Source organism: Momordica charantia (genome assembly GCF_013281855.1).
Source record: "Momordica charantia cultivar OHB3-1 chromosome 2 unlocalized genomic scaffold, Mcharantia_2.0 BLBB01000002.1, whole genome shotgun sequence".
Taxonomy (NCBI): domain Eukaryota; kingdom Viridiplantae; phylum Streptophyta; class Magnoliopsida; order Cucurbitales; family Cucurbitaceae; genus Momordica; species Momordica charantia.
In genome coordinates, this window is record NW_028275160.1 from 18,935,773 (window position 1) to 18,960,651 (window position 24,879).

The window sequence follows — 24,879 nt, forward strand, 5'->3', positions numbered from 1 at the left end:
GCAAAATCGTGAGGATTATGTTCAAATTTGGACAATATCATACCATTGTGAAGATAACTGGGTACAATGGCACACTTGTCCTTAACAAGTGGTATCAGAGCGACGAGTGTGAACAAATGGTTGACTACTTGAGAGGAGAATGCAAACAGAGTCCCACATTGGCTAGACAAGGGCAGATCTATGATATATAGATGAGGATAATTGTCTCCATTAGTATGACGCCTTTTCGGGTGAAATTAAAAGCAAAGTAGAACGATCTCACTTAAAAGTGGCATCCAACTACCACTATATTTGACTGTAGGCAGCTCGAAAAGAAAGCTCCACCATCCAACTTGAAGACTTTCATGTTGTAAACATGCTGTCAAGATTTCACCTCGATCGGACCACGAATCAACCTTTGATCGGGTTGAAAGCGATTATGTACGAATCTTTTTCTTTTCTAACTCTTTTAATCCATCATTGAGAGCATCTCTCATCTAGTAATACCTCACATCTATATGTTTCGTTAACAAATGAAATGTTGAATTCTTACCACATCCACAACTCTCCTTGCATGTCTCTGTTACTGCAATATACTCTGCTTCAGTCGTAGAAAGTGCAACACACTTTAGTAATCTTGACTGCCATGACACTGCACCACCTGCAAATATCATAAAATAGTCATAAGTAGACTTTGGGTTATCTAAATCTCCTATCATATGTGAATCAGTGTAACCAACTATCACAAGCTTTCTAGTTCCAAAAGTGAGCTTCAAACTGGAAGTACTCTGCAAATATCTCATGATTCACTTTACTACCTCCCAATGCCCTTTTTTTCGAATTGGACATAAAACAACCAACAACACCAACAACATGGATAATATCTGATCTAGTGCATACTCTAACGTACACCAAACTCCAAACTATTAAAGCATATGAAACTCTGCTCATCTGTTCATTTTTGTTCATGAACATCGTCATCTACCTCATCTGTATCATGAAATTGATCATTCTAAACCTCATCCTTAGTATGGATAGAAAGTAGTGTGGAAGGAACAAAATATAAGTCAACCAAATCATCAGTGTGCTAAAAACTCTGTTTTATCTCTGTCTTCTCAATATCTTGTATGGTTTGATCCTCAACAAATACAACATTCCGACTTATATGTGCTTCTTTTGTACTAAATCATACAATTTATAACTGAACTCATCTTGACCATAGCCAAGGAACACACATGGTCTTGTCTTTGTATCATGCTTCAATCTCTCATCTTTAGGAACATGTACGAAAGCTTTACACCCAAAGACACGCGGGTGATTACAGTATATAACTCTTTATCATACTAAATTCTATTCAAAACTTCAAAAGTCAAAGAAACACATGGCATGAGATTCAAAACATACACAACTATGCTTAATGTTTCACCTAAAACGATCTTGACACCTGTGACTGTGAAAGAAAACATCTCACCCGCTCAACTAGTATTATGTTTATTCTCTTAGCTAGCCCATTTAATTGATGAGTCTTAGGAGGTGTCTCTTGATGTCTAATATCAAGGCTTCTTTAATACTCATCAAAAGGTCTAATACTCACCTCCCATTATCAGTACTAATGCACTTCAACTTCTTACTAGTTTCTTTTTCAACAAGGGCATGAAACTGTATAAACACTTGCAATACCTGATCTTTAGTCTTCAATGTGTAGACTCATGTTTTCTTCGAATGATCGTCTATAAATGTCACAAAATATGAGGAACCTCCAAGTGTTTTTGTCTTCATAGGACCATATATAGAATAATATACCAAGTCAAGTAATATTTGGTTTCCTTGAGTGCTGAGATGCATTAAAAGAAACTGTTTTTTATTTCCCTACTAAACAAATAGCACATCCTTTTAAAAGTGTATTCTTTATACCAAAAATATGACTCTTTTTTATCAAAATCATCGATCCCTTCTCACTAATATGACAGAGTCTCTTATGCCAAAGTTCAAAACCTTCTTCATCATCCACTATATTTATTGTAGAATCAATAACCTTTGCTTGCATCAAATATGGCGTGGAACACTTCTCTCCCTTAGCTATAATTATTGAGCCTCTAGTAAGCTTACATTTACAATTGTAGAAGGTATTACAGAAACCTTCATCGTCAAATTTATATGTGGATATTACATTCATGCAAATATCATGGATATAGTTAACATTGTTGCATAGTACCATTTTTGGTCTCTAAGTGCACATCACAAATACAGCTAACTTTAGCTTTTCCATCATTACCCATCCTAACACTACTAAAATCACCACATGTATAGGATGCAAAGAAATCCCTTATGGATGTAGCATGAATTGACACACCACTATCAATCACCTAACTGCTCTGCTATGTAGCTAATCAAATGAGATAAGAAACTTCTCGATAGCTGTAGCAACTCTATCTTCGTCACCACGAGTGTAAATTGGTTCGTCAAGTCAATTTTTAGGCCAAAACTTCCATCGATAGACATAGGGTTTGGAAACCGACCGATTGAATAGATAAAGCCTCCGTCAGTTGAGTTTTTGTCGGTTTGGTCAGACAGTTTTCAACAAACGGCCTTTTTTTTGTTTTACACAAACAATGAGAGTTGTAGAGGTAGGGTTGGGTTACGATGGCAGTGGGTGGGGCTTAAAGGTGTTGAGTGGTAGAGGGCTACATCACTGTGAAAATCGAAGGCAGAGGGCTGGGTGCGGCGAAGTGGGGCAGGACGGCGAGTGGTTGGCGGTGGAAAAACGGAAGGGAGAGGGTTGTGGGAGGGCAGGGGAGATGTGAGTGAGAAGATGGGGAAGAGATGAAACCACCTGAATGAAGGAATAATTAAAGTAAAAAATGGAAGGGAGGGAAAAAAGAGAGAGAGAGAAATGTATGAGAAATTAATTACAAAAGTAGAAAAGAGTGATACTTGCTCTAAAAGTTTTTTTTTTTTTTACATAAATATTGGTCGGTCAGTCGTTTTGGGCAAATTTATAGTAATCCACTAGTTTTTTTTTTTTACACATATATCTGTCAGTTAGTCGTTTAAGGTAGATTTATAGTAACCAATTGACCAACTAGTCGGTTTTGTAAATACAAAACCGACTGACCGCCAATTATGAGTAAAAATTGATCAGCCGTTTTCGGTTTGATTGGTCGGATCCGTTTCTCATCTACATCTATACACCCCTATGCGTCATTATATATTCTGGATAATTTGAAATATAAAGTATTTTGAAAAAAATGGAAGAAAAATGTGGTCAAAGATGGAAGAAACTCATAGTTTTCCCATGTGTATGGCGCTTTTTTTTGCAGTTTTTCCCAAAATGAGTGTTTCACTTATGTAGGGTATGAGAGTCAATTCACAGGTGGTTAGGTAGATCGTAAACCGCCCGACCCAAGTCAATTTGAGGTTGTTTGGAAGATCTCAACACATTTTCTCCTATTTTGGTTGGGATTTCAACCAATTTGAAGTCCTATTTAAAGGGAGCCTCCCCTCACCAAACCAGCCTTAATTTCATTTACTCTCAGCTGTAGTTTTCGTTTTTTAAGTTAGAGATCGTTGTAGTTATTTACTTGTATTTTCGAAAGCTTCTTTGTTATTTTAATTCAAGTTTTTTCCTTTGTTCTTCGTTTATTTTATTCATTTAAAGATTTTAAGCGAGTTTAAACTCCGTTCAAGCTTGAAAAAAAAGAAGGTTAAGCTAGAACTCTTTGTACATCATTATTATTTAATTTCATCCAATGCAAATTATTTCTTTTATGTTTAATGCAATTTCTTTCCTTTAATCATGCACTAATTTAGTTTTCAACCACTCTGTGGAATGTCTTAGCCAAAAATGATTTAATTTTAACATGATCGAGAAAACGCCCAAAAAGTGCCTGACGCATTCTTGGGTCAGTTTCTAAAAATTTTTTTACGTCTTTTTTCGTTTTGCCACTGGGAAACTGATCACCAAACCCCAACACTGAAAAGGTTAGGTTAGGTAAAATAATAGGAAACCAATATTGGATTTGACTTAGACTTAAATGCCTAAACTATGGTTCTAAAAATAGGCACTCTCTCCCATAAATACAAATTAGTTGATTAATACACTCTAGGATTGTAATCATAGATAGAAATATACTTATAGGTTACCCTATTCTATGCAGCAACCCAAAGAGGTTAGTGAAAGAGTAGAACTCAAATTTCCACCAGTGGTTGGTGCTTTTCCCCTAAACTGTGTATCTTCCATATTTTCTATCAGAACTAAGGCATGAAGCAGCAGGTTATGTTTTATAAAAAGCTTGATATTTGCAACCCCAAACAACAACTTTTGTCATCATTCTTCCCATAACCCAAAATTGCATTTTTTAAGCACTTCACTTCATAAGTTCATTTAGAAAGTAAAAGTTCCTCAAGATTTGACCTTGGAATTACTTATGAGTATTACTTGGGACCATGTACATTTGCACCTATCTCACATATTTTAAGGTAGAGAAAATCCCAACAAGTTTTTGGCACCGTTGCTAGGGACTTATTTTTCAAAATCATTTTCTTTTCAAGTGAATTGTTTCATACTGTGATTGTTTCATACCTTTGTTTTGAGACTTAATTGTTATATCTAATTTTTAAGGGAGTTCTGTATGAGTATAGGATTTAGTTGGTTGAACTTTGATCCATAAATTGGAAGGACCCTTAAAAGGAGAAAACAGGATAAGAGATTGAGAATACAAAAAGAAAAAAAAAAGAAAGAAGTTGATGAGACCATCGAGATGAATCCTAATCCACGAAATCCTCTAATGCGAGATCATACACCTCCACAAGATCCACATGTGAATGGAGATATGGCTGGTGAAGGAGCAAACCGAGTAGGAGAAGTTCCTAAACCAATACTTTTAGCCAATAACCGAGATGTAGCCAAGTATGATTATGTTACTCATGCTTCAATAACTTACACTCAGGGATAAGTAACCCCTTACCCCAAGCCGCACAGTTCGAGCTTAAGCCGGTCATGTTTCAGATGTTGTAGACAATGAGACAATTTGGAGGATTGACTAATGAAGATCCCTACTCCCATCTCAAATCTTTTATTGAGATTACTAATGTATTTCAAATTCCAAATGTTTCTAAAGATGCATTAAGGCTTAAATTATTTCATTTTTCTCTCAGGGACAAAGCAAGGACATGGCTGGATGTGCTAGAACCAGATTCTATCACAACTTCGGCGGGACTGACGGAGAATTTTTTGGCAAAGTATCATACTTTGACAATGAACGAAAATCTTCGAGAAGACACGACAAAAGAAGAATGAAGCAGTTCAAGAAGCTTGGGAACAGTTCAAAGAATTACTTAGGACATGCTCAAGCCATGGATTGCTCGCATGTGTACAAATTGAGCAATTCTACAGAGGATTAGATCGTCCTTCTAGAATGGTGTTGAACATTGCAGTCAATGGTTCATTGTTAGAAAAGTTAGATAACGAGATAGTAGATATTTTGAACAGGATGACAGACATTAATGATCAAGGAGAATTAGGAAGGTCATTGCCAAAGAAGCAAGCATCAGTGGGAATTTTCGAGTTAGACACCGCAGCTTCAATTCAAGCTCAAATGGCGGCCATGAATCAAATGTTAAAGGTGTTGGCAATGGAGTAGGCCAACAAAACTGCTACTTTAGCGACGATTCCTGAACCTTCTCCTGTTTTGCAAATTTCTAATATATTTTGTGTTTATTGTCGTGATAACCACTTATATGAAAACTTTTAGGCAAATTCAGCATCTGTTTATTATGTAGGTCAATGTGCCCAACATAATTTTAACTTGTGTTAAAACACATACAACCCAGGTTGGAGGTGTTGAATGTGTTGCCCTGAACTCGTAGTTTGTAATTTTGTAAAAACAAATTTATATTCAATAAAGTTATGTTTTCTTATTCAATCAAATTGTTGACGAGTTTACAACATTATATTTTCCAAATCCAATAAACTAAACATCCAAGGTTATTTTCATGTGGTCGCGACAATATATATACTGGGTATATATTTGATATACCCTCGATATATAAATGGATAATGTCCCGAGAATAACCTAAAGGGTCTGTAGTATATGGATAAGGTTTGGTACTTTATCCTGGCAACACTACGGATACGACACACTTTGTAAATGTTACAAACGACCCGATCCAAGTCGTTCGTGTGGAGACATGCGAGTGGGGGTATCCTATATAATGAGTTTGTATAATATCGGACCGGAAATAGCCAACTCTTTAGATGTAATGCTGTTGGCTAATAGATTGCTATTTCATAGGATGATCAGGTAACTCATTTTCAATCCTGAGTGAGTTATGACTCCTGCCCATAAGGGCTTGTCCTTTGATTTGTGTAAATGAGAGTGACCCGAGTCGCCAACTCAACATTCCTACCATTTTAGAGACGAGACCAAGTGGGGAGCTGGAAACATAACTACACAAGATGGAATTCATTCCTTCCTGACTTTGGGGGAGTAGATGCGTGTTCCCTTAAGTGCTGACTCTGGGACTTGAACAAGGGGTCCCACCCTCTCACTGGCCCGAGAGGGATTTTCAGTTATTGGTCGGACCATAACCGGGTTGTTTATTAAATGAGCAGTGGTATTTACGGAACAAGATGTAACTCAAGGGTAAAATGGTAATTTGACCTAGCTAGAGTTACAAGGACTCGTAAAGGATTGACTTGTTGTTAATGGTCGATATCTGTGGACACATAAATATTCTATAGTGAGAAGAGTGCAACTACGGATTTTTAGTGGAGTAACCCGCAGTTAACATATGTTGATTAAGGTGGTTAATGAGTTTAACCAATTAATCTTGTAACGTTGGAGCTTTTGATGTATAGGTCCATTAGACCTCCGCTAGCGCAGAACGGGTAAAACAAGAATCAAAGCTTTTTTTTTAAAGAATTTGAGTTTTTCAATTTAAATGAGGGATTGTAGGTTAATTTTATAAGATATAATTAACATAATGTATATAGATACATTAATTATAATATAAAGTTAATTATGAATGACATTCATAATTAAACTATACATCATGAGAGTTATGTTTGAATAAGATTCAAATAATAATTTTTTTTAGTACAACATATTCTAATAATAATTAATATGAATTAGATTCATATTAAAACTATACGTTAAAATTAACGTGAATGAGATTCGCATTAAAACTATAGGTTATAAGAGAGATATACATTTGAATATGATTCAAGTAAAGCTTTAATTAAATATAGGATATTTAATTATTATTATTAACTAATTAGATTAATAATTGATTAATTAACTAATTAAATTAAAATTGGATTAATTTTAATTTTATTAAACAACCCGCTTCTTTGCATTTTGTAAGGAAGTGGGAAGTTGGTGGGTGGGGATGTTGCTTCCTCTGGTTCCTCCCCACTTCTCTCCCTCTCTATAAAATGCAAAAGGTTGCATTTTGGTGGGGTTAGATCAAATTCTCTCAAAAAGCTTTATGTCAAGTACTCCCTCTCCATTCAAAAGACGATTCCCACAAACCGATCTTTGCCTAGAGAATAGCGGAGAAGACTTGTTGGTGGTGTCGTTGAACTACGGAGAAGAATGGTCTTCAAAGGTAGGTTCCTTTACATCTCCTTCTTTGCGTTGTTTTTGTCTTTTCTTTATTGTTTTTCTAAAACAAAATTAAAGCACAAGCATTCACGCACCATCACAACAATACAACCAACAAAGAGTGTAGAACAATACTCAGTAAGAAGGTAATAATGGAAGTTTTGAGACCATGATGAAAGAATACATGACAATGATTTATGTTGCCATGAGAAATTTGGAGATGCAAATGGGACAGATAACAAATGGATTGAGGTTAAGACCTCAAGGTACGTTGTCAGGACACACAGAGAATCCTAAGCGAGAACGAGAAGGTAAAGAGTAATGTAAGGCAGTAACAACGATAAGTGAATTTAGTTATGACGGACCCACAATTCCAGATGAAGGAACTGATGCAACTACACTTGTTACTGCATTTGTGCCTACACCAAAATCAACGAGAAAGTGGAACCAATAAGTTCATGTGAGAAAGGTAAGAAAACCAACAAAGGTAAGCAAAGTAGAGCCAAGAAATACAACACAGGTAGGTAATTTGCAGGAGCACAGCAAGATGCAAATCCAACAATATCAATCAGAAATTCTCAAAGCATGACCAACAATTATAAATACAAACGATGCACGATTATATTAGAATGCAGCAATAAACCATTCCAAGAGCACACCACACTGCACACACCTGCCCCAAGTACTACTTACAAACATGCCTATCAGCTCCTAGCTCTTATATTGGTTCGACCCCTAGGCAACAAAAATAAAACCGCATGTTAAAATCCAATTCCGATCACAATAAAAAATTCTAAAAGAATGTTCAAGGAGGTCGTTACCGATTGAACTTTACTGAAACGATTGGATCTTTTCTGGATTGACGTCGATCGAAGCGGGTGCGTATCGCAACTTGAGGTCCGAATAGAGGTGGGTCAACGTCGAATCAATGCTGAAAAGGGTGGGTATCGCAACTCGACTTTGTACAAGGGTGGGCATCATAAATCGGGCTTCGTTATTGTATGGGTCAATGTTGAATGTCGCTGGAATGAACGAATCATCATGAAATTGGGCTGAGCATCGTAGATCAAGGTTCAGGGTCGCTAGATCAGAGCCAGCCCATGATGGTCATAGCTCCTGTAGGTTGGAGAACACCCCAGCAGCTGTGGATTGTCGTGGAGGAGTCGCACGCCACCACTGGGATCTCGCCGGACCTGTACGGAGACACCGCAGTGGAACCAAACCGTTGGAACACCTCAAATCAATGCGCAGGGGGAGGGTAATGCCAGAATCACGTTGCTACTGCTGATCATATTTTTCTGAATTCATCACAAAAAATACTTTCTCAAAATTTGATAAACATAATAAACAAATAACACCACCAAACAATTTTATCCAACGATAATTAACTATAAAGGTGTTATTAAATTATGCAGCATGGAGCATAACTAAACAAAGTAAATTCTATGTAAAGAATTGACCATGTAAATAACAAGGTTAATAGATACATGTCAAGATACCCAATTTCAACATTGACTCAAAAGAATATAATATCCACTCAAGTTTTCTTAACAAAATAACTTAATTAAGAAAATAAGCATCATCGATCCTTGAAAAACTTATGAAACCATCAAGGAAATTGGAACATAGTGACCAATACGGAATCAACAATTATAGTATCCATAAAACCGTAAGGAAAAAATCCCAATAATATGCAATGATCAGGGCTATGGACTAAACAAAATCCGTTAGAGAGATGCGTAAACAAAAAAAAGAAAAACCTTATCAAAATTGTATTAAGATTGTTGGAGAAATATGCATAGAAAACTTAGGGAAACATGAAATAAAATAATCCGAACCCAACGTAGGGTTGTTTCCTTAAGACAATTTTGTTCCCTCTACGGTGCTCGAGGTTTTATGAACAATTGTCTCCCAGGATAGGACGGATATACCAACCTGTGAATGCAACACTCCACATACAGGACTCAACGAACTAAAAGTATTTAAGTACTCGTACATAGGAGAAATGAGAGAATTTTGAGGGATAGTTTTCTTTATTACAAAACTGAAAAGAATCACGTATTTATAGACTATTTGTAGCCATTCAAATAGTCATATCTTTTCATGTAAAGTTATGTCTTTTGATAAAAGGACATAACCTTTACAAAAGACATACCAGTTCATGAAAAGTTGTGATTCTTCAATTTTAACAAAAATAATTTTATTCAAAATATTCCAACAATAGCATCATTTCTTTAGCCCATAAAAGGTCATACTCAAGTTCCCCCTCACTCTTTTAAAAAGGCAATTGTAACCATTTTCATTGTCTACTTTCCTTGTTAAAAAGCTACTCGACTTCAATTTAGGTTCAGATTTATTGTATTTACTGAGCGCCGCCGCATTTATTTTATGTATTACCCTCATTGTTTTTGTTGTTTAACATATTGCATTTAAGTTTTATCTATCTTAAGCAACTATTGAAGTGTTTAGCAAGCATTTCCTGTGGATTCGAACTTTTTTTTTACTTGTTACAACGAACGTTTATACTTGCACATAAGGGATACAAATTCGTTCAACAGTCAGCGAGACTCATTCTAGGGCTAGTAGGTATTTTGGGACGGGTCGTGTCAACAATAATATTAAAGATAAATTTAAAAAATTAGGTTGTAAATACATGTCTCTTCAAAAGAAAAATAATAGGCTAGCTTGTGAGAACAATAACTTATTAAATGAGCTAGAAAATACGAAGGAAGAAAATGAGAAAATTAACTCATCGTCCTTAGAATTGAAAAATGACTTCAATGATTTAATGGTTGAAAATAAATCCTTGGTTGGTGAAAATTCATACTTGAAAAGTATTATCAATAATATTGTAAAGTATGATGTTATTGAAAATTCATGTGATGAAGAAACATGCATTTTGTTAGATAAGATTAAATTTATTGAGCATGATATCTTTGAGTTAAATGAACTTACTAAAGTTCTTAAAAAAAAAAGTCGAATCTTTTAAACAAACTTAATTGTGCTAAAGAGTCTATTAAGAAACTGACAATAGGAGCACAACAATTAGATAAAATTATTGACATGTGCAAATCGTTAAATGACAAAAGAGGACTTGGTTATGTTGATGAGAGTATCACCCCATCTAGTTTTAAAACTATTTTTATTAAAGCTTCTTCTACTATGCATAATGATGTTTTGCCTTATGTTGTACCAACATGTGATATGCATAAATATGTTGTACCTAAATTTGTGCCTAATCATTTTCGCTCTCAGACAAAACTTATGCATAATGCTAGTTTTGTGCCAATATGTCATTATTATGACGTTAGACCAAATTGCTTTAAATTAAGAAATTATCAAAATAGATTTCCTAAGATAAATGTTTCTTATAAAGCAAAATTTCAAAATACTCTTAAAATGAACATTTATGTGAAAATTTTCAAAATACTCTTAAAAGTAGAACATTTATATGAAAAATAATATGCATAGACATTTTCTGAAGAAAGATTCAAGCATAATATTTCTTTCTTCTCTTGCGGAAAATTTGGTCATAAAGCATATTCATGTTACTTGTCTAAATTGAATGATATGAATAGTATGAATATTGTAATTAAAAAGAAATGGGTTCCAAAAATTAATAGTACTAACCTAAATGAACCCAAGAAAGCCTTCTTGAAAGTCATTTGTAGGTTGGCTCCAAAATTCAAATTTTGATGGTTGCTTGGTTCATAAAGAAATGGATCATAAAAGCAACATTATACCTCCTTGGTGCTTCATAAGAAAAAACTTTTATTTGATAACTTTATTATTTTTTGGGAAAAGCTAACTTTATTATTTTAATTTCAATATTGAATTGATTTTGATACATTTGATGATATTACGTTTGTAATTGAATTTGAAATGCTTATATTATGATAGTGTGTCAATTGAAAATTTATGATTAGTTATTAATGCTTTAATGGATAGTCGATATGTTTTTTTTAAGACATGATTGAATCTTATTTTATTGAATTGTTTGATGGATAGACTTTATTTTATCATCATTACTACTATGGATTTGTGGAATAATTAAAGTGTTAATTTTTTTCTTTTGACCTTCCTCATAAGAACAAATATAATTATTATTTATTTGTGATTTAATTGTTATAAAAATTATTTTTGTATGATGTTTTTGAAATTTTTGTGATTACTTAATATGATCTTTAAAATTATTTTGTAATAATCCCTTAAATTGGGAAAGAAGTTTTCTTAAGAAAATTAAAATTTTTTTCTCGACCTTGGTTAATTCTTTGCTAAAAAATGAATTTCATTAAATATGTTCTAAGCTTACTTTATTGTTTGAGCTTCACTCCTACATTTGGTATTAAGTATTTTTAGTTTGAAATTGTTTTTTTTGTCATGAACTCCTTGAAAGAAATGATTTTGAGTTTTTATAAACGCTTTTAAAACTTACTTTACATGTTTTGATCATGATTTCTCTTAAAATTTGTATAATATTTGATATTGATAGTTAATCTCTTTGACAGTGGGAGTGCATGAATATTTTTTTATTTTGTTTGAATCTCTATTCATTGTGTAATTTAATAAATCTTTTATCTTTTATTAAGACTAGTTCGATACCACGGAGTATTTTCCATCCAACTTCATAATATTATTAAAATTATTAAAATTATTTAAAAGAATTTGAAATTATATTATTGGAAAAGGAAGAGACAAAAAGTTATATATTCAAACTTTTTAGATTTCATACAAATTATTGTTGATAATTAATTTATTAATTTACTATTTACAATTAATTAAAAACTTTTTGATATCCTTACACGATTTTTTTTTCCGGCAAAATCAACATGAGCTCGTAATAAAACAATACATTATTATTATTTTCTAAAAAAAACATTTTGAATACATGAAACACTAGTTATACAAGAACAATAAAAAACAATCGTAACAACAACAAAAAAATCAAACTTTAGCTATACACTAATCTAAAATATGCTGATACTTCACCATCACTATTATTTAACCTCATAAATTATGGAACGATAACGAAATCTTGGATTCAAGATATAGATTTTACACAGGTACCCTCTACAACTTGATGAATATGCCACCAACATGATTTTGAGATTTTTTTCAGATTGAATAATATTTGAGAGCAATGTTTGGAGAGAAATAAGTGTTGTGAAAAAAATAGTGAAAGAAAGTATGTTTTTATAGTGGTAGGAGATAAAATGTTACAAAACTTTTGAAATTCTAATATGAATTGTTGCTAAAGAAAAAAAATAATTTCATGGTGTAGAAAACATTTTGTATTCTAAGTTTTTGCATTCTAACCTTATTTAGATCATATATATTTATTATTATTTGATATTTAATTATTAATAATTTATTTAATATTTATAATGAATTATTAATGGCATAATTTTTAAATTAATAAATTAAGAAGTGACAAGAATGTCAAAAAAAATTTTTCAAAGATCCTCCCATTCTAACATAGTGTAGATATATATTTGATTGTATTTATTATTGATATATTTTTTTAATCTCTCATATTGGTATTTTATTCAAACATTTGATGTGATATATCTTGCATGGAATTATCATCTCTTTTTTTGCATAAAATTTGATATTGTACCTAAATTATTTAAATTTGATTGTATTTGTGATCAATATATACTTGCTTGCAATAACTTTGGTATCATGTCTAAATTCCTTGAGTTTTATTCTTGTGATGGATATATATTTATATGTAATTCAATATTTAGCCTATTTTTAAATTAAGTCTCATCAATAGGTATATGACTATAAGTTATGAAATTGTTTGTTGTTAAAGTGTTTAAAAGTTTATAAATGCTATAATTTTAATTGGTATTATCTCTCAATGTTTCAAAGTTTGAATTTTTATTTGAAATTGCTTGTGAGAAAATTAAAACTTGTAAATTCCATGATTAATAAGTTATTTATTATGTTGGAATATTTTGTCTTATGCATTATTTATTATGGTTAATTGAGTTATTGAGAAAGTTTTAAATTATTTAAGTCGTGTGTTTGAGTTTAACCATGTAATTCCTTGAAATTTATTGATAATATTTTTTGGAGTATGCTTACTTATAGAGCGAGCAATACCGTTTTAAAATGAGAATTTGTGATGCAAATCATTTTTGAATTATGACTTATTTTTTAATTGCCCCATGAAATTGTAATTGAATTATGACCTATTTATTAATTGCCCCACGAAATTGTAAAGTTTTATAATCTTAATTGTTGACTCATGTTTACTCTATATTATAACTTATTTCCTGATGTTATTTTCTGATAAAGTTATTGGTTCTAAATCATTTGTGTGTCTTTATCTTTTATATATGAAATTAATGTCTCATGCATTTAGGGGGAGTTTTTACTTGTCCAAACTCTATATAATCCATAGGTTTAGGGGAGTGATACTATTATTTTTCTATTTATATTGAATTTTCTTTGTAAAATTGATGATCATTGCTTTATTGCAATTTTTATTTTGATTTGAAATGAAGGTTATATGTTTTGATGCATTTACTATATTTATTGATTCTATGCCCTGATGAGTTCTGAAAGTATTTATATCACATAATCTTATGTTTGCTCAAAACTGATTTCCTTTATTTATTAGCGGAGCTTACACTGACTTACAATTATCTATTTCTTGATTATAGAAACTCATCACCTTCAACCATAACAGGAGCATCCTCCTTGAGAAATTGTGTCAAACTCAAAGTTTTGAGATAGAACAACATCTTTTGTTGTTATCGTTTGAACTCATTACCATTAGACTACTCAGGCCTTTACCTTTTGATTTCTACCACCATGTGGTATGGACCAATCATCAATCATATTTTTCTGAATTCATCACAAAAAAATACTTTCTCAAAATTTGATAAACATAATAAACAAATAACACCACCAAACAATTTTATCCAACGATAATTAACTATAAAGGTGCTATTAAATTATGCAGCATGGAGCATAACGAAACAAAGTAAATTCTATGTAAAGAATTGACCATGTAAATAACAAGGTTAATACATACATGTCAAAATACCCAATTTCAACATTGACTCAAAAGAATATAATATCCACTCAAGTTTTCTTAACAAAATAACTTAATTAAGAAAATAAGCATCATCGATCCTTGATAAACTTATGAAAACCATCAAGAAAATTGGAACATAGTAACCAATACGGAATCAACAATTATAGTATCCATAAAACCATAAGGAAAAAATCCCAATAATATGCAATGATCAGGGCTATGGACTAAACAAAATCCGTTAGAGAGATGCGTAAACAAAAAAAAGAAAAACCTTATCAAAATTGTCTTAAGATTGTTGGAGAAATATGCATAGAAAACTTAGGGAAACATGAAATAAAATAATCTGAACCCAACGTAGCGTTGTTTCCTTAAGACAATTTTGTTCCCTCTACGGTGCTCGAGGTTTTATGAACAATTATCTCCCAGGATAGGACAAATATACCAACCTGTGAATGCAGCACTCCACATACACGACTCAATGAACTAAAAGTATTTAAGTACTCGTACATAGGAGAAATGAGAGAATTTTGAGGGATAGTTTTCTTTATTACAAAACTGAAAAGAATCATGTATTTATAGACTATTTGTAGCCATTCAAATAGTCATATCTTTTTATGTAAAGTTATGTCTTTTGATAAAAGGACATAACCTTTACAAAACACATACCAGTTCATGAAAAGTTGTGATTCTTCAATTTTAACAAAAATAATTTTATTCAAAAAATTCCAACAATAGCATCATTTGTTTAGCCCATAAAAGGTCATATTCAAGTTCCCCCTCACTATTTTAAAAAACAATTGTAACCATTTTCATTGTCTACTTTCCTTGTTAAAAAGCCATTCAAGTAGTTTGTGATCATAAAAAAGGGTGAGATTATTAGCTTTACGAACTTAATCACACCAAAGGTTTTGATGATAACAAACACTATTTACGGATAGTTTTAGTAAGCTTGTGCATTCAAAATCTCAAATCTTTGCAAGGGTTGCTCTTGAGCTCGAAAAAGAGCATTTGTAACCATTTGATCCTGAACCGTGAAAAGGATCAAATTTATTCTTGCTCACGAAAAAGAACATTGTACCGGTTGGACTCTAAGTCGTGGAAAGAGTCGAATTCTTCATTTGAACACCCAACAAGAGCTTGGGAAGTGGAGTAGGCCGATGTTGCCGAACCACTATAAAATTTCTGGTGTTATTTTCTTTAACTATCCTCTATTTAATTTTTGCAATTAATTTTCTTTATTATAAATTGCATGAAATTAATTGTTAGAATTTGTTGTTTATGTCTTACTTGTAATATTCAAATTGAAATGAATTTGGGTGCTTGAAATGTTATCTTTAATTTATTGATTAATTTTGTGGTTTACATGTTTATAGAAAGTTTATTTATTTATTTAAATTGGGTCCACCGTATCAAGAAATTTATAAAGTTTCATTAAACCCTACTCACCCCTCAAGGGTTGTCATTGTGATCCAACAAATGCATGCTATTATTTCAAAATGTTAAATAAGGGGATTAAATTTGATTTTATATTATTGTATAGAACATGGTTGTTTGTATTTGATTTTCGTTATGCACTGTAACCTGCTTCTCTATAATATTGGTATTAGTTATTATTGATTTTGATTTTGATTTGCTTTCCATTTTAATTTCACATATTTGTTACTTGTGTTTGAATTTTGAATACATGACCTCTTTTCATTTTGCAGATATTATTAATTTGAATTTAGTTTATTTTTTATTTTAAAAATGGCAAATGATATGGAGAAACTAACTTTTAGATATGTAAATATTTTTCTTTTTATTCCATATTAGCTTCTTAAATTTGAAAAAAAAATGGAAACAATAAATATTTAATTTTGGAGGTTGAGTAGTGTTTTGTTTTATGGTTTTTGTTAAAATTCCATAAATACATGAAATCCTTCATCAATATAAAAATTTAAAAAGTCAATTACTTTACAAACAATAAAATATCAAAATTGAGAATTAGTAGTGCTTTCTTTGTGAATTTTCTTAAAATTCATAAATACATGAAAATTCTGATATAAATAAAGTGTCAATTTCCATAATTTTAGAAAAGGTAGTGTTCTCTGTGGATTTTATAAATTGCATAAATACATGAATTTTTCCATTAAAATTAATTTTAATAATTAAAAACAATTAAAATAAATTTCAAAACCGACTAACCATTTTTCTAAAAAACAAAAGAGAGATTTAGTATTATCTTTTTGGAATTTATTAAATTCCTTAAATACATTCAATTTTTCTTAAAAATAAATTTCAATATTTTGAATAACATTTATGTCACCCATAATAATTAATCCATGTTTTACTTCTAAAATGTAAATTAATAAACATGAGACATTTAAAAAATTAAAATAAATTTTTTTTTTCTGGATCTCTATTCATTTATAAATTGGATAATAAAAACTAAAATACTAGTAGTTGTTTAGACGGGTATTGTAGGATGCTAACACTTCCCCTAGACATACATGACTCCCGAACTCAATCTAATTTCCGTAGACCAATTTACCTTTCTTCAAATTGGGTGACCAATCACACCCGCAACATGATTTGTGGCGACTCTAACATCTTTTATTTTAAGAGACCCATAAAAGAGGATGTTGGTCGCTCGGTTCGCAATCACATTGCCATAACTTGGCGACTCAACTAGGTACCACCTTAACAGAGCCAACCCACTATATGGTAGAAGTGTAACAGATCAAATCGAACCGAAAAATCGATCCGAACCGAACCGGTTCGGGTCGGTTCGGTTAAGATAAAATTTGAACCAAATCGAAACCGACCCAAACTGAAAATTTTCGATTCGGTTCGTTCGATTTTGATTTAACCTAAAAAATTAAGTGTGCCTCTTAATCAATCCCTCACCCTCAACCCCCCGTAAGGCCGTAACCCACCCCACCTCTCTCTCTGTGAAAACTGAAAAGTGTGACGGCGACCATCCCCACCTGCGACGGCGACCATCCCCACTGGCGACTGCGACCATCCCGACCAGCAACTGCGACCATCCTGACCGACGTCGGTGACGACAACAAATCACAACCAACAACGTGGTGCTCTTGAACGAACGATATTTTCAGTGTACTCTTGAACGAGGACGTGGTGCTCTTGAACGACCTGCAAGGTTAGAGTCGATTGTTTCCTATTTAGTTTTATGATTTGTTTTATACCCAATTCGTGTTATATTGTTATCACTGTTCTTAATGATTCGAGGCTTATGGGTAATTTCTTTTTGGTACCCAATTTGTGTCTTCATTATTCTTGGTTCATTGAGGCTTATGGGTGTTGGGTCAATTCCTTTTTGAGATAGTCACCAAAACCAAAACAGAAATGATTTTTTGAGATTAAGGGGACTTTTGAATACCCAACCTGAGAAGATATTAGACTTAACAAATGTGCACATTGTCTGAAGTTTATATGAAAATTAGAATGGTATTGTCTTGATAATGTGATTGAATAGAGTAGTAGATAGATAAAATAAGAGTTGAAAGCTGTGTACTGTCTTTTCTGTGGACTCTAATTTGATTTTGTGAAGCTAAGAGTGGAATTGAAAAGATCATTTGGTGTTATATTGGAAGGATTCTTGCTTTTTGGATGCATTGCATTACATATTGTGGTGGATAAGTTGTTTGGATTTGATATCATAATGAATGGCAATTGCTGTCTTATTTATCTTGCTGCACTATTCCTGTGAATGGGAAAAAGACTGCTGGTGCAGTGCTGCGAAAAATGTTCCCAGATGCTAGCTGGGTTAGTGGGAAATACCTACACTGCCACAGTCCCAGGTACGGCCCAAGTCTGGTCATGATCATATGTGAAATTCATAGGGTTTTTTTCTCAAAGGGCTATATATAACTGTGTGAATCACAATTTCTGTGCTCTAGCAGATCCTTTTTCTCAGTTAATTAAAGTTTCACTGTTCTTCCTATCAAAAATTTAAAATGGTCATGTATAAGCTGACTGTCTGAGACGATGAGTTAACGCTTGGGTAGCTTGTAATGCTTTGATATAGTGCCAGTTTAGAAGTCCTGTCCAAGCTATACTGTATAACTATAACCTTGTTTCTTTGTTCTTGGGTTTATGAAATTATTTATATGCTTTTACAAACTGCACTAAAGTTTTCCTTTTTGCCATTTTTGCAATTGGCTGCATATTAAGGTGAATAATTTGTTCTCTATATTCTAGTTTAGATTGGAGCAGAGGTGGGTTGAAGTGTCAATTGATATTTTTTGAAACTTCATAATTTTCCTTCTGAAAACTAAGTTTGAAGGCTCTTGTAATGGTGTTAGCTTTACTCTATTTCCATTATTCTTGTTGGTGTGAATGGGTTGAGTCTCTTTTGTTTGTTTTTATTTAGGAGGTTTAATTTTATCTTATTAATTCACACGATGACTTCATCTGAGTTTTCTAAAATAAGTCATTCTAGTCAAACTCTTCCATTGGGTGACTTTGATAATACTAATTAACCTTGTTGCTAGTAGTAAAGTAAGATTGATTGGTAAAAGAAAACGCTCTAAAGGTGGTTCAGATGTATGGGAACATTTTGTTAGAGTAGAAGGATGTGATATTGAATTTCCTAGGGCTACTTGTAAATATTGTGGAACTACATATGCATGTAATTCTAAAAGGAATGAGACGACAAATTTGAAAAAACACTTAGAGAAATGTAAGAAGTACACTGAGGATTGTGTTGAAGGAACGGGGAATTCTGAAACAAATTTGTTAGCTACATCGTTTGCTCAAGAGAATTGTAGAACGATGCTTGCTTGTATGGTCATATTGGATGAATTGCCATTTAAGTTTGTCGAAAGTGAAGGATTTCATAAATTTTGCAAGACATTGAATCCTAAGTTTATAATTCCATCACGAAACACTGTTGCAAAGGATTGTTTTCAATTGTACATGGTTGAGAAAAAGAAGTTAAAAAGTGCTTTAAGTCGAAGTGGTCAACGAGTTTGTTTGACGACTGATACTTCGACTTCAGTCCAAAATATTAATTATATGGTTATAACAGCTCATTTCATTGATGGTGATTGAAACATACACAAAAGAATTTTAAACTTTTGTCAAATAGCTAATCACAAAGGAGATACCATAGGAAGAGCAATTGAAAAATGCTTGCAAAGTTGGGACATTGACAAAATTTTTACTGTGACGGTTGATAATGCTAGCTCAAATGATGGAGCAATGACATATTTGACTAGAAAGCTTAATGAGAGAAACATGTTGGTGTTAGATGGTGAATTTCTCCATGTTCGATGTTGTGCTCATATCTTAAATTTGATTGTTGGTGATGCTTTAAAGAATTTGCATTTATCTATCCTTCGAATTAGAAATGCTGTAAAGTATGTTAGGTCATCTCCTACAAGATTACAAATATTTAAAGATTTTGCTAAAGAAGATAGCATTTCAACAAAGAGTTGTCTGACTATGGATGTCCCAACACGATGGAATTCATCCTTCACTATGTCGGATGGAGCAATTAAGTTCCAAAAGACGTTTGAAAGATTAGAGGATCATGACCGAAATTATATTGCAGAAGGTGACAGACCAACTAATGAAGATTGGGATAATGTTAGACTATTCGTAGGGTTCTTGAAAATATTTTCAGATGTTACTCTAAAATTTTCAGCATCCATGTCCGTGACTTCAATATATTCTTCCACGAAGCGTGTTTGGTTCAGGAAACAATTCATGAATACTCTTTGTATAAAAATGACTTGTTGAGTAAAATGACATTAAACATGCAAACAAAATTTAACAAGTATTGGGGTGTAACTACAAGTGAGAAGATCAACTTATTGTTATATGTTGCAGTAGTTCTTGACCCTAGATATAAGTTAAATTATATGAGTTATTGCTTTCATGAATTTCTAGAGGAAGAAAGTGCAAATTTGTGGACAAATAAGGTTGAAGCAACACTACGTCGATTGTGTGATAACTAGTATACAAGACTGTCAATGCCAAAGGAATATCACTCCCAAACACAATCGACACCCGTAAAAACATCAAGTGGTCAAGGTGAAATACCATCTATTTCTTCTAGTGCATCTGGTGGAATTGGAATTTATAAGGTAAGTGCTGCTGTTCATGATAGATATAAACAGAGTAAGAAAAAAGATTCATATGATGGAAAAACAGAAGTCACTCGTTATCTAGATGAGACTTCTGCTGAAGATGAAAATTTTGATTTATTAAACTGGTGGAAGGTGAATTCTAGTCGATTTAAGGTTATTAGCCAAGTAGCTAGGGATATCTACAGCATTTCTATATCTACTGTTCCATCTGAGTCAGCTTTTAGTACTGGAGGACAGGTGTTGGATTCTTTTAGGGGTTCATTAACTCCTCAAACTGCATAGGCACTGATTTGTGCTCAAAATTGGCTTCAATCTAAACCTCTTGATGACATGTGTGAAGAAATCGATGGAGCAGAAGAAATTGATGAAGGTAACTAGTCATGTCATTATAATATTTGTTTGAAAATTTTGTTTATTCTATTTCATGAATTTTTATAAACTAGTTGTTTTTCTTTCTTATTTAGAATACTCAATCATACGTAAGGAGATGGAAGTTGCATTCGAAACCATGAAATTCGATCCTACGGGTTTAACTTCTACTCTCAAATATTGTTTATCTCTATTTCATTAATAATTTATTTTATACTATATATTAACTAACAATTCTTGTTTCTTTTGTAGAGTTCTGAAGTCTAGAGATGGAATTGGAGTCATGACAGAAATTGAGATTGAACTTGTTACATTTTGTAGTTTTTATTAGAATTTTGTAAATCTCATTATTGAAATATTTGTTTACTTAAAAAGATATTTAGAATCTTGTTTCTTTCAACTTCTAGACACTACCTTTTAAACTTCAAAAGTAGATGTTATATACTTGATCACGTATTTTAATAAAAATGTAATGTTAGGTTTGTTAGAACATAATTTAAAATTTACATTTAGGAAGGAAGGGAGAGAATGAAGGAAAGAAGGAAGGAAGAAAAAAAAAATTAGTTCGGATCTGAACCGAACCGGTTTTTATCGATTCGGTTCAGTTGTTGCCTCTATTTAACCGAATCGATTTCGGTTCTTTTTCCCTGATCAAAAACCAAACCGAACCACCAGATTTTCACCCCTACTATATGGTATCTTTTTATTATCCTTTGTAATTTGTTGGTCCATTTTGTTTTATTTGTTGTAAATCTTATTTATACTTTTAAGTTCATTTGTGCAATTTTAGTTTACATGTCATCACGCATTTTGCACACTCACAAGTCCTCTACCCGGGCTAATACCACATGGGATTAGAATAGAGTATGTCGTAGTGTTGGCCTTTGAGGGGTTCTGGTCCCCATGTTGGAACATGAAAAATCCTCACTCAAATCAATTCTTTTGTTATTTTTGTAACATTGAGATTATTTGAGGACATTTGCCATTTAGAGATTAAATTAATTGCCAACACCATATCATTTTTTTAAACAATGTTTGTTTATTAATTATTTCATTTCATTTTATTTATTAGTTCACTTTATTTAATTCGCTCAAATTAATTCTTTTGTTATTTTCATAACATTTGGATTATTTGAAAACCTTATCCAACTAGGGGTTAAAATTGCCAACACCGTAACATTTCTTGCGGTTAATTGAAAAATACCTCTTTATTAATAATATCATTTATTTAGTTAAGGTAATTCATATAATTCACATGCAACTACAGCTTTATGCCTGAACTATACCTTATACAATTACAATTGACGGTATAGTAGTGTCAACCATGGAAGAGTTCTAACCTCCAAGTGCATGAAAAAATCTTGCTCAAATTAATTGTTATTTTCATAGTATTGGGATTATTTGGGGACCTCATCCACTAGAATGTAGAATTACCCACACAACATTAAAAGACAACTACAGTTAATTATAAAAAATTGTGTGTCAAAACCATTTTTAATTATTTGTTTTGCTCACTTTTTTCAAGTATTTATTTTGTATTCGAAATTCACAATTTAGTATGTGTACACCTAAATGGATGGTTGGATTCATCAATTTGTGAAAATTTCCAATTTTAAATTGTTGATCTTTTAATCTTTTGAAAAATTTAAAAGTCTATTTGAAGTGTTAAAAAATTACTTTTTCATATTTTCAAAAAATTTAAAAAGTAAATTTGATCAATAATTGGTTTATGGCATATGATTTATCATTTTAATAATTCTCATACCAATATCATCATACTTTTTATTAGCATCTTATAAACATTCAAGTTAATTAATGAAAGATATTTCCTAAAAAAATTAGATTCACAATTGTATTGTATTCATGTCATACATTTTTTCCACATATTTTATCATCTCATACATTATTGATATCATTGATAAGGGGAAAATAAAACACATTTCTTTTAAAGAATATAAATAAATATTACATTTGTGTGTCATTGATCAAACTTGTTTTCCTCGTGTTATCAATTTCTCATTTATATTTAATAACATCATTTGAATTTAAGAAAATAAGAAAAAACCTTAAAAATACAAAGTCGTTCAAAGTCAATAATTGCATTAATGTCTTGCATTGAAACCCATCTTTTTACCATCCATACATCACTATATCATCAATTTGTCATTTATTAAGCATTTACATGGGAAAAATCTAAAAAATACAAAAGCTTTGAAAATTAATCCGCGTCCACGTGTCATGCATCAACATTTCTAAGTGTAAATAATGTGAATACAGACATAGAATCATGCATTTTTGTATCATGAGTCATATAAGACTTGCATTGTATTATCATGAATTTTGATTAATTACCTTAATTATTTAGGATTTTTTTCCTCTCTCTCAAACAAATTACATGCATCGAAGAAAATAATTTTTTTCCTACATTTTTTTAAAACAAATTCAAAATTTGTTTTTTTTATGTGAGATTTTTGCATATTTATCAAAACTTTCATACTAGGAGGAAACTTTTTTTCCCTCATTTTGGAGAAGTCATGTGCAAAACAGAGACAAAATCACAAAGTTTTGGAAGAAGGTCCATATTTTCTTAAAATCACAAATGTGGACTTAAACAAGATTTTGGAGAAGTCATGTGCAAAAAAGAGATAAGATAAAATAATATTTTTACCCAAGTCATCTCATTTACTCTCATCATTTTAATTAATCTAGATTATAACAAAAATTCAAATCAAATAGGGTAAATCCATGTATGAAGAAAATGAGCACAAAAAAAAAAAAAGCAAAAAAAGTGGAAGTAATAGGTATGTCGTCAAAGATATGAATTATTTAAGTCAGTCAACCATATTTCATTATTCAGCAGACCTTGATATTTCAATGGTCAGTCTACTTCAATTTAGTTGGCTACTACCAATCGATGAATGAGTCATTATATTCGGGCAAAAGAAATTGTTTTTCTAATCCTTCCATTTTGGGGTCATGCACTCGAAAATTTTCACCTCATATTACTTAGAAATTTTTGAAAGTAATGAAATGATATTGAACTTTATAAGCTTTACTACTAAATGATTCAATACCTTGTATTTGCATCATTCGCTGTCTAGACTCTCTCGTGTTTAAAAGCATGTTCACGTCACTCTTTCATGCCCTGAACTTATCCTTTCAATCATCTTTTCCTTTCTTTTTACCTTTTCCTTAGGAATGGATCGATTGGTCTCATGCTTTCAGAAGATTCATCAAATCCTTGGGTAAAGTTATCATGCTCACAAAAGATTCATCAAGTTACTATGGCAAAATCATTGACCTCACAAAAGATTCATTAAGTTCAATCAATAAATGTAAGTGAATTGATCACTACCTTTCTCAGATGCTGAGATTTTTTGGACAAACAAAACTTGCAAAAGATTGGTCTCATGCTTGCAGAAGATTCATCAAATCATTGGGTAAAGTTATCATGCTCACAAAGATTCATCAAATTACTAGGGTAAAATCGTTGAGTTCACGAAAGATTCATTAAGTTGAAAGTTGTCTTGTCGTAACCCACTTTTATGTAAAAGGTTCATCAAATTAGGGCAAAGCTGTTTTGAGCAAATATCCTCAAGCTATGAGAAAGTTGCAATTGCCATTTCATTTTGTACAAAAGATCCCACAAATTGGGCCAATCACTGAAGTCGAGAATTCAAAACTTCATCTTTTCATCTGTGGCACAAGAGCACTCAATTAGTGAGCTATTGCGTACTTTTTCATAGCTACTGCTTCTCGGTAAACCTCCTGACTGTCTCTGACT

The 24,879-nt window shown here is 32.1% G+C and overlaps 1 pseudogene; it reads left to right on the plus strand.

Annotated features, from left to right (window-relative positions):
- The first annotated feature begins 4,739 nt into the window (after positions 1-4,739).
- LOC148212982 (zinc finger BED domain-containing protein RICESLEEPER 2-like) lies at positions 4,740-21,094 on the plus strand (annotated as a pseudogene).
- The last annotated feature ends 3,785 nt before the right edge of the window (positions 21,095-24,879 follow it).